We start from the raw sequence: 20261 nt of genomic DNA on the forward strand, positions 1-20261 counted from the left end.
TTCCCTGGCTACAAATTAGCAGCCTGCAGTCGCTGGCTTTCCCTTTCTGGACATGAAAATTGGGCGGGAGCCTACGCCAATTTTTTTTTAGGGGTTAATAATGGATAGGCGTCTTATAGACGCCTCTCCATTATGGGTTAACGTCACCTTACAATGTCAGGGTGACGTTAACCCCTTATTACCCCATATCCCACCGCTTCACGGGAGTGGCAAGAGAGAGGCTAAGCGCCAGATTTGGCGCATCTTAGAGATGCGCCATTTCTGGGGCGGCTGCGGGCTGGTAGTTGTAGCTGGGGGGGGGGCAATATCCATGGCCCCTCTCTAGGCTATGAATATCAACCCTAACCCAAAACGTGACTGAAATACGTGGCACTGAAATATGTGGCACCGAAATATCGTGGCACTGAAATACGTGGCACTTATATACGTGGCACCAAAATATTGTGGCACTTATATACGTGGCACCGAAATATCGTGGCACTTAAATACGTGGCACTTATATACGTGGCACCGAAATATCGTGGCAATTAAATACGTGACACTTAAATACGTGGCACTTAAATACGTGGCACTTAAATATCGTGGCACTATGACTCAGAAAATGTTCATTAAACGTGACTGAAATACGTGGCACTATGTCAGAAAATGTTCATTAAACGGTTAGGGGTGAGGTTAGGGTTAGGGTTAGGGTTTGGATCCCTTTATCACCTTGATGGTGGTGGGTGGCTTTTCAGTTTGTTTTCTGTTTTTTTTCTATAAAAACGCATGCGTTTTTAACGCAAACAAACGCATGTGCTTAAAAACGCATGCGTATACATAGACAGCAATGCATTTTGCGGCAAAAAAACGCCGCTAGAAATTACTACAGGTTGCATTTCTGCAAATGAACGCACGTGTACTAAAACGCATGCGTTGCTGAAAACGCGTCAAAACGCAATGGAAAAAACACCAAAAAAGACGCAAGAGTCACAAAACGCAACACAACACATGTCCATGCGCCCCCATGTTAAATATAGGGGCGCATGACGCATGCGTCACCGCTGCAGCGCCCGACGCTGCGCCGCACAGCGCTAATGTGAACCTAGCCTTACCTGCAATCTTTGCTGGTTCAGATACTCCAGTAAAACCCCAATCATCTGGAGGCGTTGTGGCCTGCGTATCCGCACAGAAGTAACATGCTGTTCGGTATGCGGTGGGCTACTTTCTTCCCTGTGTTCTTCATTACCAGTACTCATGGTGAGGCCTGTCAGAAAGTGGTTATGGCTTTCCAAAATGGAGATTGAGAAGAGGTTGGACTAGGAAATGACATCACGTAATTTTTTTTTTTTTAATCTCTTTATTCAGCTTTAAAAAGCTGACAAATCAGCATAAAAAACCGCACAAAAACGCACAAAAAACGCACTAAAAACTGCACCAAAACGGCACTGCAAAAAACGCACTAAAAACGCTTAAAAAACGCAGGTGCGTTTTCTGCCAGAAGATGCAGATTTTGTGCAGATAATTCTGCACCAAATCTGCATCGTGTGCACATAGCCTTACTGACTGGGAATACAGACCTTGCAGTTTTCTGCACATACACTTATGGCTGCAGGCAGCTTATACTAGACCTACATATTATATTTTCTTACGATATATGTGCAGCTGGTGATTAGAGAGCCTGTCTGTAACTGCTGTAGAGGAGCAGGCGGCTTCTTTATTGTTACAGCATATAACACAGCATTGCCCATCATAATAATAATAATAATAATCTTTATTTTTATATAGCGCTAACATATTCCGCAGCGCTTTACATTTTGCACACATTATCATCACTGTCCCTGATGGGGCTCACAATCTAAATTCCCTATCAGTATGTCTTTTGGATTGTGGGAGGAAACCGGAGTACCCGGAGGAAACCCACGCAAACACGGAGAGAACATACAAACTCTTTGCAGATGTTGTCCTTGGTGGGGTTTGAACCCAGGACTCCAACGCTGCAAGGCTGCTGTGCTAACCACTGCGCCACCATGCCGCATTTATCTGACCTTATGATGGGATATTTTCCAGTATCAACCTGTAATATACCTTGGTTGTAAACTTACATGGTGTTTTCATCTTCACTTATCCCACATCTTGTGTAGTTGGGGGGGTCCTTGAAGTTGGTTATAAATTGGTCTGGGGGATCCATTGGGATATGGATTCCTCTTTTTGGAATTTAATTTGGTTCTTGATCTGGTGAATGGTAGAGAGGATTTTCAGCAAGGGTTTGTTGAATCCTCAGGAAGTTCAAGTGAACATTGGAACCCTGTGGTTGTTTTGCTCCCGAGCCAGTGGTGTAACGGCTGGGAGTAATTGTTGGTACATTTTATGTTCACTTTTTGTTTGGTAATCACCAGATCTTATGAGCTTCAAGAACTCCTCCCAGCATGTTAATGTTCTTTATGCTTTGATGTTTTATTGTATGTTCCTTTAATTCTTATATTGTCCCCTTCATATATTTGCAGGAATGGTGTATACCCACCGAGTGCTTAATTTTATATTACCTAAGATGGTGGATAGCACAGACTGAGTGGATTACCTGGAGCTGGGCAGTTGGGGGGGTCCTTGAAGTTGGTTACAAATTGGTCTAGGGGATCCATTGGGATATGGATTCCTCCTTTTGGTATTAAGTATGGTTCTGCATCTGGTGCAATGTGGAGGGGAGTTTCGGCAAGGGTTTGTCAGATCCTCAGGAAGTGCAAGTGAACATTGGAACCCTGTGGTTATGGTGCTCCCGAGCCAATGGGGTAATGGCTGGGAGTAATTGGTACATTTTATGTTCACTTTATGTTTGGTAATCGCCAGATCTTATGAGCTTCAAGGACTCCTTCCAGCGAGCTAAGGTTATTTATGCTTTGTTGGGTTATTGTATGTTTGTTTTAATAAAGGTGTGTAAAGGGCGCAAAATATTCGCCTTCATTGGCAAACCTCACCATGGCATATTGGGAGCAAAAATATATGTTTTCTGTCAATAATCCTTTCACTGAATGCATTTTCTGGTATGGCAGATACATCGACGACACCCTCATCATTTGGGGGGGCGATGTATCTGTCATACCAGAATTTATAGAATATATCAATTCCAACGATTGTGGCATTAGGTTCACCTATGTGCAAGATCAATTTCAAATCTCGTTTTTAGATCTAGATTTACGCGGATGCGTTGGTGAAAAAATCATCAGTAAGACACACATAAAGCCAATTAGCGGAAACACTTTATTGCACGCAAAAAGCTGTCATCCGGCTCATACAATTAAATCAATACTGGTAGGGGAGTATATTAGATCTAAACGTAACTGCAGTAGGGAAGAAGACAAACAAAGTGAATCTGATAAAATAAGTGATAGGTTAAAAATTCGTAAATACCCGAACTGGACTATAAACAGAGCAAAAAACCTGGTCGATAAAAAACAGAGAAAGGAGCTATTAGTTCCAACTATGAATAACTCAATAAAAAGAAAAAGTTTGACAGAAAACCGTTTGTCTGTCTACAGTTCTCCTCCCAATTTAACCAAATTAAAGGTATTATCAACAAGAGATTATCTATTTTGTGTGAGGATGACATATTATCAGATATTCTAAAAGATGGAGTAAATGTGGTAGCAAGAAGGGCTCGTACTATTGGTGATTTTATTGCCCCAAATTCCAGCCACAACAAAACTAAAGTAAAATCCAATACATGGCTTGAATGCAAAGGTTTTTTTAAATGTGGCACCCAGGCATGTAGTACGTGCACACATATACAACCCGGTAATAGTTTTCAAAACTCAAATAACACTAAAGAGTATAAAATAAATAGTTTTATAAACTGCCACACAAAAAACGTAATATATAAAGTGGATTGTATGGAATGCCGCATCTCATATATAGGATGTACGTCACGAAAATTAAAAACCCGTATAACTGAACACATTAGAGATGCCACTAATCTCAATATGAGAAATAAAAACATTTCCATGGTATCAAAACATTTTAACATACAACACAACGGGGATATTACTAATCTAAAGGTACATGGTATTGAGAAAGTATATATGTCGCACAGAGGAGGAGATTCAAGGAGACGCCTACTCACGAGAGAGGCGTTTTGGATCTATAACCTAAATACTCGCTATCCTGCAGGCATGAACAAGAAAAATGAAATTATGTATCATTATTGTTAATGTTTTAACATGTTTTTTCTAATATTTTAAATGTCTCTTTATATGTAGCTCTAGGACCTTACAAATCTGTCATGTGACATGGGGGCGGGCCTCTTTTTTTTTTTTTTTTTTTTTTTTTTTTTTTTGGGCCGATCAAGGATATATATCTCGCTCATTCCTAGAGTGATATAGGCATGAGTAAGACCGCTACAGGTCGCGTAGCCGTATATGCACAATTCCCTGTTTTGATTCACCTATGTAAGGAATATTTTTTCTGTTTTTACTACCATTATGGACGAATAAAGCTTATACTATTTTACCTATTCCGCTGGAGCTGGAGTATCTATATTTGTCTCAAGTACTACTGCTGGACGTCGTGATCAGGACGGGTCTCCGTGCTTCGTGGTGAATGGTCTGGTTGGTGAGCTGGCTGCGACTTTTATAGTCGCTTACTTTTTTTCATTCCAAACAAACACTTATTTGTTTCTTTTTTAGTTGGTCCTTGAAGCTAATTATAATTTGGTCAGTAGGAGTAACCATCTCAGGTATGGACCCTCTGTTTTTGGGGGGTATTCATCATAGTATGATCCCTTGTGTGGAGGAGTAAACATCTCGGGTATGGCCCCTGGATGGAGGGGTAACCATCTTTGGTATAGCCCCCTGGTGTGGAGGAGTGACCATCGCGGTATGGCTCCCTGGTATCCAGAAGCATTTATATCTTACAAGACCCTGTTAGGGTAAAGTCCATGTGGTCATGGCAATCATATTTTACATGCCTACAAATTAAATTAGGTCCCATGAGCTAGGAACAATAGCTGGAAAATAAAAAAATAGGCATGCATTTCAATACAATCGGTAGCTTCAAGGACGCTCTCTTTTTTCATGTGACTTGAGAATGCTGAGGCACAGATTTTGACTGTTTATATTGACCAACTCCTGTTTCTTTCAAGGTTGTCTTCTGGACAATGCAGTGATATGGGGTATTAAACTGAAGAGCAAGGTACCTAATATGGGTGCCCTGGAGTCAGTGGGAGTGACTAAGGGAAAAATAATAAAGTGCATCCCAATGCCCTTGAGCCAGTGGGAGCGGCTAAGGGTGAAGTAATCAAGCGCATTAACACGAAGGGCAATGTGCCTATTCCCAATGCCTTTGTCCCAGTTGGAGAGGGTTAATGGTATATGTTATCAAGTGCCTGTAAAGCAATTAACAATGGCGTGGCAAGGTTATTAATAATGCCTTTGTAGACTTTTCTGCTATAGGCTTATTTCATTTACTATGTCCAAATATTACAGAAATTATTTAAATAATTAATGATCGGTTATACTGTCGATATTATATTGTGTATGGCTTTTAATTACTCCTTGTTTATAGTATCTTTCTCTTTATATACACTCATCACTTTTTGGGTAGTATTAGTAAGTGGGTTTAAGAATTGGTTACTGCATCCCAGCTACTGTATGTAATGGTGGTTTCTAGAACTAAAATCTGTGAATTGGTATAATAGTTTTTGGGGCATGACAGATGTCATTATACAGGTGGTCAGACTGTGGCTACCCCTTTATTATGGTATAGTTTCCGCATTCCCCATTATAGGAACCTCATTGCAGGATGTTTAGTGGCTGTTATTTTGCTGTAGTTACCGTATTATCGATCATAATTTGGTAGTGTTGCATTGTTAAAATTAATCTTTTGTAGCCCTGGAATTTTGTTACTCATATGCACAGTCTTTCCATAGCAAGCAGAACTGGTTGATGACTTTATTAGGCATGGGTGATGGGGGTCGAGTCCATTCAAGGTGTCAAATGGCCTCGCTGGTGGCGGTTTATGAGTCAGGTGGAAGTTGCAGACAAGTTACGGTGGACTCATTTTAAGTAATAGAGGATGTAAAACCTCATGGTGGTGAGCAGGCTCGGCTTTGGTGGCCAGCCTCAAGGACGTTGTAATGGTAACATCAATCAGGGGCGGGCACAGTGGTTAAGCACAGGAGTGAGAATAATGGGGTCATTGGTGCCCTGAAAGTTTACTGGCTCTGCTTGAATGGCAAGCCAGTGCATGCCGCCCCTTTATGGCTGTCTGTCCTGGTGCTGTATGTCAGACAGCTGGGGATATCGCAGTACTTGTGAATCCCAATGTACTAGCACTCCACCTGACTCCTACTGTGATTATTTAATCCTGTGATTTGAATAAAAGCTGTGGCCATTTTGACAACCAAAATAATGTGTTTTGTGTATTTATTTTAGTACCTAGGTTTACAGTAGTTATGGTGGTTTTAAGATGGAGTGGGGTCCATCCCATATCCAAAAGTCATGCTTGATACTGCTGTAATTATATGTTATATAGTCGTGTTACACTCCCCTCACTTCTTGTAACCTACAAGTGTACAAAGATATTATACAGTCACCATGTGACAAGTGGGCCTGTGTAACTTCAAATGCCAGGGCTGAATTTTAGTCCCAGTCCGGCCCTGCCACTAAGCACATTACGTCATGAAAAAATCTGTTGCCTTAAAGCTTATTGTAGCCTTCAAGTTATTGAACACCTGCTTTTCTTCCGTCATCTCTGTGTGAGAAAGCACCAAAGGCCATTGTATCCACAATGTCAAAGGAGCTAATTCTTCTTTTATACAAAAAAAAAGGTGCCAGGCCGTCCTACACACAAAGAAACCATTCACTAGAGCCATTGGCTGGGATTCTAGTGGAGCCATCAAGAGTTAGAAACAGCAAAGTTCTTGCTATACCTTGACCAGTAAATCTTTGCTATGTTTAAGCTTAAGCATCGCCTTGTGTACATTTGTAGCTATTAAGCTTTTGTTCTTCATGTGGTCTTCTGCAGTTTTAAAGTGTAAAGATGCTATAGAAAATGACTGCAGCCAAAAATAATAGTGAGACTGTAATAGCAGTCAGTAAAGTCAGTAAAGTTAAACTACCGGTACTTGAATTTAATTTGGTGAAATTATAAGGCAATAGCTGATTGATCATATGTTTTGAGACCGCTGCTGAGACTGGGAAAGCTGGGTTACATTCAGCACAGTGTTGATTCACTCTCATTGGGTAACTGATGCTACAAAGAAGCTGAGCTTCCCTGAATTGGCCCTAGTTACTCCTTCTAGAAGCCACCGAACTGCAGCCTCCCTTGTACTAGCTGATTAGCTGGCTGCTGTCACCGCATTAACACATGGCTGTGGAATTCTGGAACCTTATGTATCTAAGGTACCTTAACATGGACTGTCTTCTCTGAGTACTGTGTTAAACAATGTTCACATCAAGTTTCTAGCTTATGTTTGCTGTACATGCAGGGAAAAGCTCCTGGCATACAACCACTCCAATAGAGATGTCATTCCAATCCCCAGCCTACTATTAAATTATATTACCTTACAGCAAGCTTTAGACTGATAATAGCTTGCCCTGATTGCCCTGCCAATCAGGTTTATTAAGTCTTACTGTGGACTGAAATCACTGACCAAAGCACTATGTCAATAATAATAAAATAAAACTTAACTTTTAATAATCAACGCAATATAAAAACAGACAAACAATCATACAGACAAAAAGATAACTTCTGCTGTTCGGCTATGATGAAGTGAAAGGTACCCTAATGGCCAACTGTTAATCCCCTACCTTGCTGCGGAGGTTGGCACCCTAGGACCTGCGCAGTGGCACCTCCGCTCAACGTAGACTCTCCCTAAAAAGCCCTAATAGGCCCTAGAGTGAAGGAGAGGAAAAGAGTCAGACAGCAGGCACAACGATTCAGAAAACATACAAGGTGAAAATGTCATAGACATATATTATATATATTTGGGGGAAGAAAAAAGGGCAAGAGGTGCAAAAACAGTGAATAAAGGTCCATACCAGTATGTACATGTAAATTGAATACAGTGTGCCCTTATAAGATCCCTCCAGTTATACCGTTAATCTATATCAATATATATATTTCTTAAAGATAACAAATGACCGGTGATCAGGGTGCACTGTAAAGAAAGCAGTGAAACCACTGCAATAAGGGAAACCCAAGAACAAATACCACCTCAGACACAGAAACCAGAAAATTTTGAAGCTTTGGAATTCATTTGAATAAGCCTTTATTTTATGAAATGGCAGAAATATATTTAAAAAGTATATATAAAAATTGTATGAACATGCATATAAAACTACCGTAGGAACAGGAAAAATATGCCCATATACAAAATTGTGCCCCAGTACTTATTTTATATATATAAAAAATTAATTACTATGAAATACCTCAGTTTTACATTTAATCACGCTGTGTGCGTAATAAAGTGCCAAAAAATTAAGTGCAAAAAAGCTGTGTTAAAAAATATATATATATTGTAGCATTAAAACTATGAACAATCATATCACACTTCAAAAATATGTGCAAAATATGCAATAGCAGCTATCAAAAAAAGTTTTTTTGTAACATTAAATCTGTGAGTAATCATGTCACACTTGCAAAATGTTGTGCAAAATACGCAATAGCAGCTATCTACAGAGCTAAAACCAAATCGTGCACAGGAAAGATTCAAACAAGAGTGCGATATATTAGAGTAATTAACACCCCATATCTATAAGAGGTGCCAGAGTGCCTAGTGCCTAGAACAATGTGCTAATAATGGACAAATGTCCACACACAGCGATGTAGTGCTACCGGGGAATACCGCAGCAATTACCTGGGGGTGTATTGGGTCCTGAGCCTGCGGGCGCCCGACGCGCGTTTCGGATTAATTCCTTCGTCAGGGGGTGCAGAGGGGTGATGATGAGCTGGTTTTATAGTGTGGGCAAACCAGACGCTGTGGCCCGAGTGTTTTTTCGGCGCGTGCGCTGTCAGGAGGTCTGCCACTTCCGGCCTCCACGTCACATGGCCGGCCGCACAGGAGCGGAGTACCCGGCGTAACCTAGAAACCATGGACGCAGAGCCCCGGAACTCACAGACACAGACCGCGCATGCGCACCACCGGGACCTCAGCGTGGAATGGAAAATACACATCGATGGTACAATTTAAGTAAAACATACAGCAATCGCTGTTATTACTCACTTTTCTGCATATACTGCAGGGACCAAGGGGATATAAAAGAATATATCATTATATTCATGGGGAGAAAAAGGGGAGAAAGAAAAGAAGAAGGGGGAAGAGAACAAGGAAAGGCTAAACAGCTTATATTTAGTGCTTATACACAGCATGTTGAAGGTTATAGGCTTGAAGTATGTGTGCATAAATACATGCACGTACATATGCATCGATGTGACAACCATCTCTATTTATGCTCTATTGTCACCCAAGTTTATGCATAAAGCTGTGGAAACACAGGAGATGGAAAAATATGCACAATATGCTAAACAGAGGGGGGTTTTTAAAAAAAAATTTTTGTATCTTTTGCAAAAGTGTATACTAGATTAAAATTAGATGCTCAAAATATGCATCTGTAGATATATGCATGCATACATTTATATAAATATGATTTATATACCTATCCCTATACACACTAAGCATAATATGCTAGTATAGTACAAAAAACGGAGAAAAATATCCTTTTATCAAGAAGAAGATCTTTCAGAAAAATATAACAAATGTATAATATATAAGAGTCTATTAGAAAATAAGTAAATCCTCTTCTCTCCTTTAATTCTTCCTTCTACTTCTTATTTCAAAGTTACAAGTTACGTCAAATGGCGCCATAATCCTCGGTCCGAATTTCCAGCAAGATAGACAGGAGTACCATGTATACGACTCACAGTCCGCCCAAGGTAAGTAAAATCAAACTAAAATCAATAAAATTTAAAATATTAAAAACACATCATAACACCAACAATTTATTTAAAATGAAATAAAAAGTACCACAGCGGTTTACAAAAAGGGTACAAAGCTAAGGTTTTCATTTAACCCATTGGGTGATACCGTATTAAGAGTCCATATCCATTTAGTTTCTTTTCTTGCTAGAGCCATACTTATCTCTCCACCTCTCTCATTGGTTTGCATCATTTCTATGCCAGTTACTCTCAACAGGGAGGCATCACATTCATGATACAATTTAAAATGTTTCGGGATAGTTTTTAAAGAAGATGTATCTTTTGCTTCCTTGGCATCTAAGATTCCCAAAACATGTTCTCTGGTGCGTATCTTGAGTTGTCTGGTTGTCATCCCCACATACACCAGAGAACATGGACAGGTGGCGTGGTAAATTACGGCTTTGGAGGTGCAAGAGATAGCCTGTTTAATTTTGTATGTAATGGTACCGTTAAAGTTGCAGAATGTATTGGTTCTGTTGATATTAGTGCAAGCGACACAGTGGCCGCAGGGTTTGCAACCAGGTGCTATCTTGATATTTGAAAGGAATGATGGAATTTCTGGGTTATATGCATAATGGCTTTTAACTAGTTGATCTTTCAAATTTTTAGATCTACGATAGGTTATATTGCAAGTCTCACCAATATATTGGCTTAGAACAGGATCAGATTTTAAGATTGCCCAAGATTTATTTATATATGTTTTCATTAGTTCTGTCTGACCGTGAAACTGTGTGATGTATCTTACTATCTTATTTGATTTGTGAGGTTTACTCTCATATAGTGCTTGATGTCTTGATATATGCTTGGCACGATTATATCCCTTTTTCACTGACCGTTTGCTGTATCCCCTCTCTAGAAATCTTTCTTTAAGGTCCAACGCTTGTTTTTCAAAATCTGCCTCATTCGTACAGATCCTTCGTAGGCGCAAAAATTGGCCTATCGGGATCGACTTAATCATAGCGGGGGGGTGTGAAGAAGAGGCATGTAAAAGAGAATTGACAGATGTGGATTTCCGAAAAATGTTAGTGTATAGGCAGCCACTCTCATCCTTATGTATACCCACATCCAAAAATTCAATAAATCTGATATCACACTTGTAGGTTAAATGGATGTTTAAATTATTTGATTCAATTGCTCCATAAAATTGTGGAGTGAATCCATCGAACCCTGCCAAATAAAAAATACATCATCAATGAACCGCACCCACAGGGGGATATGGTCCATTGACGATACGGTCTCAGTGTGAAATAGGTCCCTCTCCCACAGCCCCAGGAACAGATTGGCATATGACGGCGCAAATGACGCGCCCATTGCTGTGCCCTGGAGCTGTAGGTAGAAGGCCCCCTTAAAAAAGAAAAAATTTTTTGTTAAAGAAAACTCAAGCATAGCTAGAATAAATTGTCTCATGGATGTAGGTACTGATGAAGAGTTTAAAAAGTACTCAGCTGCTCGGACACCATCACCATGTCGGATATTGGTATACAAACTCTCGATGTCACAGGACACCAAGAGTGTATCATCACCAACATGGAGGCCATCTATCTTTTTCAAAAGCTCATTGGTGTCCTTTATGAACGAGGGCAAACTCTCAACCAAAGGTTGTAATTTCGAGTCAATGAACTTATTTATTTTCTCAAGATAATTACCACATCCAGATATGATGGGTCTACCTGGAGGGTTTTTTTGATTTTTATGAACCTTTGGTAATAAGTAAAAGGTTGCCACAGTTGGTTCGGGTATTTGAAGTGCTGTATATAGGTCTTTACTAATAACTTCAGTATCAAGCGCATTTTTCAAAATCACTGAGAGTTCGGCTTTAAATTTCTTAAGAGGATTAAATGTAAGTTTCTTGTAGTATACATTATCTCTTAATTGCCGGTATGCCTCAGATTCATACATCTGTTTTGGCCAAATCACAATGTTGCCCCCCTTGTCTGCCGGTTTGATCACTATATCATTTAACTGTTCCAAATTTTTTAGGGCCATTCTCTCGGCTTTATCAAGATTATCCATAGATGGAAAACGAGGGATTTTGTCAAATTCCCTACTCACGGTTTTGACAAAAATGTCAATAGTGGAACAGGCCGACAAGGGGGGAAACCTGCGAGATCTGGGCCTGATGGAAGACGGGATCTTACCTCCCACTGGTTCGTTGTGTTCTTGGGCTAATTCATTCAAGATCTCTAGTGCCTCCTGCTCCGCCTCTGTTGGAAATAATTTAGACAATTCTTCATTATGGAAATACTTCTTAAACATTAATTTCCTGGCAAATAAATGTAAATCTTTAATGGCTACAAACTTATCAAATTGTGCCGTAGGACAAAAAGTGAGGCCTTTCTTTAAAACATCTATTTCATTTTCAGATAAGGTATAATTGCTCAAATTAATCACCTTCAAACTATTTCTTTCTGGAGTTTGTCTGAAATTTCGTTTAGCCGGTGCGTAACGTGGTTCACGCTTCCGTTTAGGTGTGGAAATAGAGGCCAGGGTTGAGACAGAGGCGGATGAGGAGGCACCAGATATATCTATCATTGCTTGATTTGATGAGGTAGAATCAATCCTGTTACTTCCATTACCATCCTGTTGGTGTTTACGCCACCTATAGATCTTTCCACTAGAGTAGTCCTTTTGATCTCTTATTAGCTTGCTTCTCTGACCAACCAGAGAGTTGGCATGGCAAGGAAAAATTAATGCGGTATTTTCAGATGGCAAAACAAATACTGTAGCCACAGACGGTTTGCAATTTGATGAGCTCTTTAAAACCATTAAAAATTTGACGTATAAGAGAACTAGAGCTTGGTGGAGCAAAGCTTTTTTAGAGAACTATATCCAGCGTCAATTAATCCCTAGGGGATTAAGAATACATGTAACCCCTGCATTTCCTGTCACCGATGATGGTTTCATTAGCGACTGGGAAGGGGTTTGCAACACTGCCTCTAGACAACTGATGGAATTATTAGTCAAGTATAACTCAAATAATATAACTAATTTTGATAAATTATTGGATGAGGTATATGTTAAAGCAAAAAATTGCTTGTCAGCTGAACAACTATCATCTATCGATGGCTTACTAGAAAAGCAGATGGATCAATGGATAAAAGACATCCAAACTACTCAGAGAAGCAAGCTAATAAGAGATCAAAAGGACTACTCTAGTGGAAAGATCTATAGGTGGCGTAAACACCAACAGGATGGTAATGGAAGTAACAGGATTGATTCTACCTCATCAAATCAAGCAATGATAGATATATCTGGTGCCTCCTCATCCGCCTCTGTCTCAACCCTGGCCTCTATTTCCACACCTAAACGGAAGCGTGAACCACGTTACGCACCGGCTAAACGAAATTTCAGACAAACTCCAGAAAGAAATAGTTTGAAGGTGATTAATTTGAGCAATTATACCTTATCTGAAAATGAAATAGATGTTTTAAAGAAAGGCCTCACTTTTTGTCCTACGGCACAATTTGATAAGTTTGTAGCCATTAAAGATTTACATTTATTTGCCAGGAAATTAATGTTTAAGAAGTATTTCCATAATGAAGAATTGTCTAAATTATTTCCAACAGAGGCGGAGCAGGAGGCACTAGAGATCTTGAATGAATTAGCCCAAGAACACAACGAACCAGTGGGAGGTAAGATCCCGTCTTCCATCAGGCCCAGATCTCGCAGGTTTCCCCCCTTGTCGGCCTGTTCCACTATTGACATTTTTGTCAAAACCGTGAGTAGGGAATTTGACAAAATCCCTCGTTTTCCATCTATGGATAATCTTGATAAAGCCGAGAGAATGGCCCTAAAAAATTTGGAACAGTTAAATGATATAGTGATCAAACCGGCAGACAAGGGGGGCAACATTGTGATTTGGCCAAAACAGATGTATGAATCTGAGGCATACCGGCAATTAAGAGATAATGTATACTACAAGAAACTTACATTTAATCCTCTTAAGAAATTTAAAGCCGAACTCTCAGTGATTTTGAAAAATGCGCTTGATACTGAAGTTATTAGTAAAGACCTATATACAGCACTTCAAATACCCGAACCAACTGTGGCAACCTTTTACTTATTACCAAAGGTTCATAAAAATCAAAAAAACCCTCCAGGTAGACCCATCATATCTGGATGTGGTAATTATCTTGAGAAAATAAATAAGTTCATTGACTCGAAATTACAACCTTTGGTTGAGAGTTTGCCCTCGTTCATAAAGGACACCAATGAGCTTTTGAAAAAGATAGATGGCCTCCATGTTGGTGATGATACACTCTTGGTGTCCTGTGACGTCGAGAGTTTGTATACCAATATCCGACATGGTGATGGTGTCCGAGCAGCTGAGTACTTTTTAAACTCTTCATCAGTACCTACATCCATGAGACAATTTATTCTAGCTATGCTTGAGTTTTCTTTAACAAAAAATTTTTTCTTTTTTAAGGGGGCCCGCTACCTACAGCTCCAGGGCACAGCAATGGGCGCGTCATTTGCGCCGTCATATGCCAATCTGTTCCTGGGGCTGTGGGAGAGGGACCTATTTCACACTGAGACCGTATCGTCAATGGACCATATCCCCCTGTGGGTGCGGTTCATTGATGATGTATTTTTTATTTGGCAGGGTTCGATGGATTCACTCCACAATTTTATGGAGCAATTGAATCAAAATAATTTAAACATCCATTTAACCTACAAGTGTGATATCAGATTTATTGAATTTTTGGATGTGGGTATACATAAGGATGAGAGTGGCTGCCTATACACTAACATTTTTCGGAAATCCACATCTGTCAATTCTCTTTTACATGCCTCTTCGTCACACCCCCCCGCTATGATTAAGTCGATCCCGATAGGCCAATTTTTGCGCCTACGAAGGATCTGTACGAATGAGGCAGATTTTGAAAAACAAGCGTTGGACCTTAAAGAAAGATTTCTAGAGAGGGGATACAGCAAACGGTCAGTGAAAAAGGGATATAATCGTGCCAAGCATATATCAAGACATCAAGCACTATATGAGAGTAAACCTCACAAATCAAATAAGATAGTAAGATACATCACACAGTTTCACGGTCAGACAGAACTAATGAAAACATATATAAATAAATCTTGGGCAATCTTAAAATCTGATCCTGTTCTAAGCCAATATATTGGTGAGACTTGCAATATAACCTATCGTAGATCTAAAAATTTGAAAGATCAACTAGTTAAAAGCCATTATGCATATAACCCAGAAATTCCATCATTCCTTTCAAATATCAAGATAGCACCTGGTTGCAAACCCTGCGGCCACTGTGTCGCTTGCACTAATATCAACAGAACCAATACATTCTGCAACTTTAACGGTACCATTACATACAAAATTAAACAGGCTATCTCTTGCACCTCCAAAGCCGTAATTTACCACGCCACCTGTCCATGTTCTCTGGTGTATGTGGGGATGACAACCAGACAACTCAAGATACGCACCAGAGAACATGTTTTGGGAATCTTAGATGCCAAGGAAGCAAAAGATACATCTTCTTTAAAAACTATCCCGAAACATTTTAAATTGTATCATGAATGTGATGCCTCCCTGTTGAGAGTAACTGGCATAGAAATGATGCAAACCAATGAGAGAGGTGGAGAGATAAGTATGGCTCTAGCAAGAAAAGAAACTAAATAGATATGGACTCTTAATACGGTATCACCCAATGGGTTAAATGAAAACCTTAGCTTTGTACCCTTTTTGTAAACCGCTGTGGTACTTTTTATTTCATTTTAAATAAATTGTTGGTGTTATGATGTGTTTTTAATATTTTAAATTTTATTGATTTTAGTTTGATTTTACTTACCTTGGGCGGACTGTGAGTCGTATACATGGTACTCCTGTCTATCTTGCTGGAAATTCGGACCGAGGATTATGGCGCCATTTGACGTAACTTGTAACTTTGAAATAAGAAGTAGAAGGAAGAATTAAAGGAGAGAAGAGGATTTACTTATTTTCTAATAGACTCTTATATATTATACATTTGTTATATTTTTCTGAAAGATCTTCTTCTTGATAAAAGGATATTTTTCTCCGTTTTTTGTACTATGCTAGCATATTATGCTTAGTGTGTATAGGGATAGGTATATAAATCATATTTATATAAATGTATGCATGCATATATCTACAGATGCATATTTTGAGCATCTAATTTTAATCTAGTATACACTTTTGCAAAAGATACAAAAAAATTTTTTTAAAAAACCCCCTCTGTTTAGCATATTGTGCATATTTTTCCATCTCCTGTGTTTCCACAGCTTTATGCATAAACTTGGGTGACAATAGAGCATAAATAGAGATGGTTGTCACATCGATGCATATGTACGTGCATGTATTTATGCACACATACTTCAAGCCTATAACCTTCAACATGCTGTGTATAAGCACTAAATATAAGCTGTTTAGCCTTTCCTTGTTCTCTTCCCCCTTCTTCTTTTCTTTCTCCCCTTTTTCTCCCCATGAATATAATGATATATTCTTTTATATCCCCTTGGTCCCTGCAGTATATGCAGAAAAGTGAGTAATAACAGCGATTGCTGTATGTTTTACTTAAATTGTACCATCGATGTGTATTTTCCATTCCACGCTGAGGTCCCGGTGGTGCGCATGCGCGGTCTGTGTCTGTGAGTTCCGGGGCTCTGCGACCATGGTTTCTAGGTTACGCCGGGTACTCCGCTCCTGTGCGGCCGGCCATGTGACGTGGAGGCCGGAAGTGGCAGACCTCCTGACAGCGCACGCGCCGAAAAAACACTCGGGCCACAGCGTCTGGTTTGCCCACACTATAAAACCAGCTCATCATCACCCCTCTGCACCCCCTGACGAAGGAATTAATCCGAAACGCGCGTCGGGCGCCCGCAGGCTCAGGACCCAATACACCCCCAGGTAATTGCTGCGGTATTCCCCGGTAGCACTACATCGCTGTGTGTGGACATTTGTCCGTTATTAGCACATTGTTCTAGGCACTAGGCACTCTGGCACCTCTTATAGATATGGGGTGTTAATTACTCTAATATATCGCACTCTTGTTTGAATCTTTCCTGTGCACGATTTGGTTTTAGCTCTGTAGATAGCTGCTATTGCGTATTTTGCACAACATTTTGCAAGTGTGACATGATTACTCACAGATTTAATGTTACAAAAAAACTTTTTTTGATAGCTGCTATTGCATATTTTGCACATATTTTTGAAGTGTGATATGATTGTTCATAGTTTTAATGCTACAATATATATATATTTTTTAACACAGCTTTTTTGCACTTAATTTTTTGGCACTTTATTACGCACACAGCGTGATTAAATGTAAAACTGAGGTATTTCATAGTAATTAATTTTTTATATATATAAAATAAGTACTGGGGCACAATTTTGTATATGGGCATATTTTTCCTGTTCCTACGGTAGTTTTATATGCATGTTCATACAATTTTTATATATACTTTTTAAATATATTTCTGCCATTTCATAAAATAAAGGCTTATTCAAATGAATTCCAAAGCTTCAAAATTTTCTGGTTTCTGTGTCTGAGGTGGTATTTGTTCTTCAGTATGTACATGTATAGTGCACATAACCCAAAAACCGTAGGGTATCTTATGATAGACAGATCATAACAATGACGTAATATGGTCATCGTTATGACCATTGCACCTATTCCCAAGTGTATTGCACTACAAAAATATATAGATAGGTACAGAAACCTCTGGACTAGGTAACTTAAACAGACCCCAAAAAATGGTAAATATATAGGATAGTTGACAATATAGTAAAAAAAATTAAAAAATTAAAAAAAGTCCAAAGTGATTAGGGGACCTACTAACATCCAACATTAATAAAGATGGTACTTTGAAACACCTGCAATGCTCCTATGATTTCCCTACCTAACTGTGGAGGTTGGCACCCTAAGACCTGTGCAGATTGCGCCCCTGCTCAACATTGACTTCCCCTAGTCCGCCCTACTAGGCCCTACAGTAGAAGATGGTCCAGGAGGTACTACAGGTTGTTAGTATGCCTACTAATGTAAATGCAGTTGTCAAATCACAGGAAAAAAGCGCAAGCAAGCTCCAACTAAAGAAAGCATCCCTAAATACAGACTGATAATAAGCCAATAAGAAAATTAACAGTATGACAATCCACCCACATAAACAAACATGCTCATAAGTATGCAGTACTAGATGGAAATGAATAAACAACAAAAGCTATAGTAAACACCCTGTAGCCATTAAGTACGCAATACTTGACGCGTTTCTCTGACAATCAGTTCATCAGGAGACATACTTAATGATAGATAAGAGAAAACAAAACTTATCTGAATCATGTGAACCAGAATAAGAAGGGTTAAGCTCCATAGATCAAAATAGTAAGGAGCTCTCTTGGTTGCAATGGGGAACAGTGTCCATACGACCTTGCCAGCCACTATCAGCCTGACTGTGGACTGCTTTTAGAAGTACAATATTTTTTTTATTTAACATTAAATTGCATATTACCAACATATAAAAGTGCTTTCTATCATTATTGGTTAAAAAAATGCCTCTTTTTAATTGCAGTTGCATCTGTCATAGAAGTACAAGCTGCATTAATCATGCAGTGCAAGCTCAGTGTCGGACTGGGGTGCCAAGGGCCCACCAGTAACAAACTCTAGGGCCCCACTTTTCAACTACATGCAAATGTGACATTATCCTCCGTAACAAATGTATACAGTATAATAATGAACTGGGCAGATTGCAAATGAATAAGATGCTCCCTTTGTCTGTGCATAGTGATTCAAGTATATAGTCCCAAGTACTGCTCATATAAGAGGGTGACAGCCCATTCTTGCGCAGGTACCCACCGGAGCATTCTCTTGTTTTCCTGTGAGCCAGTCCAAGCCTGAGTGTGACCTTCGGTTATTTAAGGGAACCTGTCACGTCCCCCATGCGCTGCAACACAGCAGCAGTCACATAAAACATGGATTTAACCCTAGAACGCATACCCATAGAAATCTACACATTCACACACCTGGGGCCTTTTAGGCCTGTTTACAATTGTCATGGAATAACTCAAATAAAAATACTTTTCAAAGTTTATTGCAAAGTAAGGACGCATTCCCACCAGCGCAGGGGTCCGCCAGGACGGGATTCCGTAATGGATGTGACCTTCTGGTGACCCCAGCTAAGGCTGGCGGACGCATACCTGGGGCCTCGCAGGCCTGCCAGGTTACTTGTTTTCTATTTTCTGTAAAATTACTTTAGTTAGAATTTTGAAACTCTAGGTATTCCTCAGGTATATAGTTGTTAGTAATTTCCAGTGTTCATATATTTTTATGGTATAGGCATTTCGGTATAACAACCTTTTTTTGGGACTACCCCATATTCACGCACCTGGGGCCTGTGTGCAAATAACACGGAATAACTCAAATAAAAATACTTTTCAAAATTTATTTTACAATTGCAAGGTAAGGATGCATTCCAACTAGCGCTGGGGTCCGCCAGGAGGGGATCCATAATGATCTGACCTCCTGGTGACCCCAGCTAAGGCTGGCGGAATCCCGCCATTCCGGCAGCCTTAGCTGGAGTTACCAGGAGGTCAGATCCATTATGGATCCCCTTCTGGCGAACCCCAGCGCTACTGGGAACACAGCCTAAGGCCGGTTTCACACGTCAGTGGCTCCGGTACGTGAGGTGACAGTTTCCTCACGTACCAGAGCCACTAACACACGTAGACACATTAAAATCAATGCATCTGTGCAGATGTCATTGATTTTTTGCGGACCGTGTCTCCGTGTGCCAAACACGGAGACATGTCAGTGTTCGTGGGAGCGCACGTATTACACGGACCCATTAAAGTCAATGGGTCCGTGTAAAACACGTACCTCAAACGGATGTTCTCCGTGTGGCATGCAGGAGACAGCGCTACAGTAAGCGCTGTCCCCCCCACATGGTGCTGAAGCCGCGATTCATATCTTCTGTGCAGCAGCGTTTGCTGCATAGAAGATATGAATAATATTAAAAGAAAGATCTATCTGTCCGCTGCCGTCCCACCCCCTGTGCGCCCCCCCGCTGTTCTGAAAATACTCACCCGCTTCCCTCATTGGCTGCCGCTGCTTCCTGTCCTTATGGGAGGTGGAACCGCATATTCATGACTGTAATCGGCGGCCCCACGTGACCGCATACAGTAGAAGGCGCGGCCAGGACAGGAAGCAGCGACAGCCAACGAGGGAAGCGGGTGAGTATTTTCAGAACAGCGGGGGGGCGCACAGGGGGTGGGAGGGCGGCGGACAGATAGATCTTTCTTTTAAACACTATTATTCATATCTTCTATGCAGCAAACGCTGCTG

At 40.2% G+C, this 20261-nt stretch overlaps 1 protein-coding gene across 4 annotated transcripts in view; it reads right to left on the reverse strand.

Moving 5' to 3' along the window:
* Window positions 1-20261, reverse strand: part of SHISA7 (shisa family member 7) — a 592632-nt gene that overhangs the window by 372090 nt on the left and 200281 nt on the right. For 3 of the 4 annotated variants that reach the window (XM_077250684.1, XM_077250683.1, XM_077250680.1), the window contains exon 2: window positions 7779-7862. The exons of the other annotated variant lie outside the window; for it this stretch is intronic. The gene's annotated coding sequence lies outside the window, so the exon portion shown is untranslated. The remainder of the gene's footprint in view (window positions 1-7778; window positions 7863-20261) is intronic. 4 annotated transcript variants of the gene reach the window in all.

This window comes from Ranitomeya variabilis, chromosome 4 (genome assembly GCF_051348905.1).
Source record: "Ranitomeya variabilis isolate aRanVar5 chromosome 4, aRanVar5.hap1, whole genome shotgun sequence".
NCBI classification, from domain to species: Eukaryota; Metazoa; Chordata; class Amphibia; order Anura; family Dendrobatidae; genus Ranitomeya; species Ranitomeya variabilis.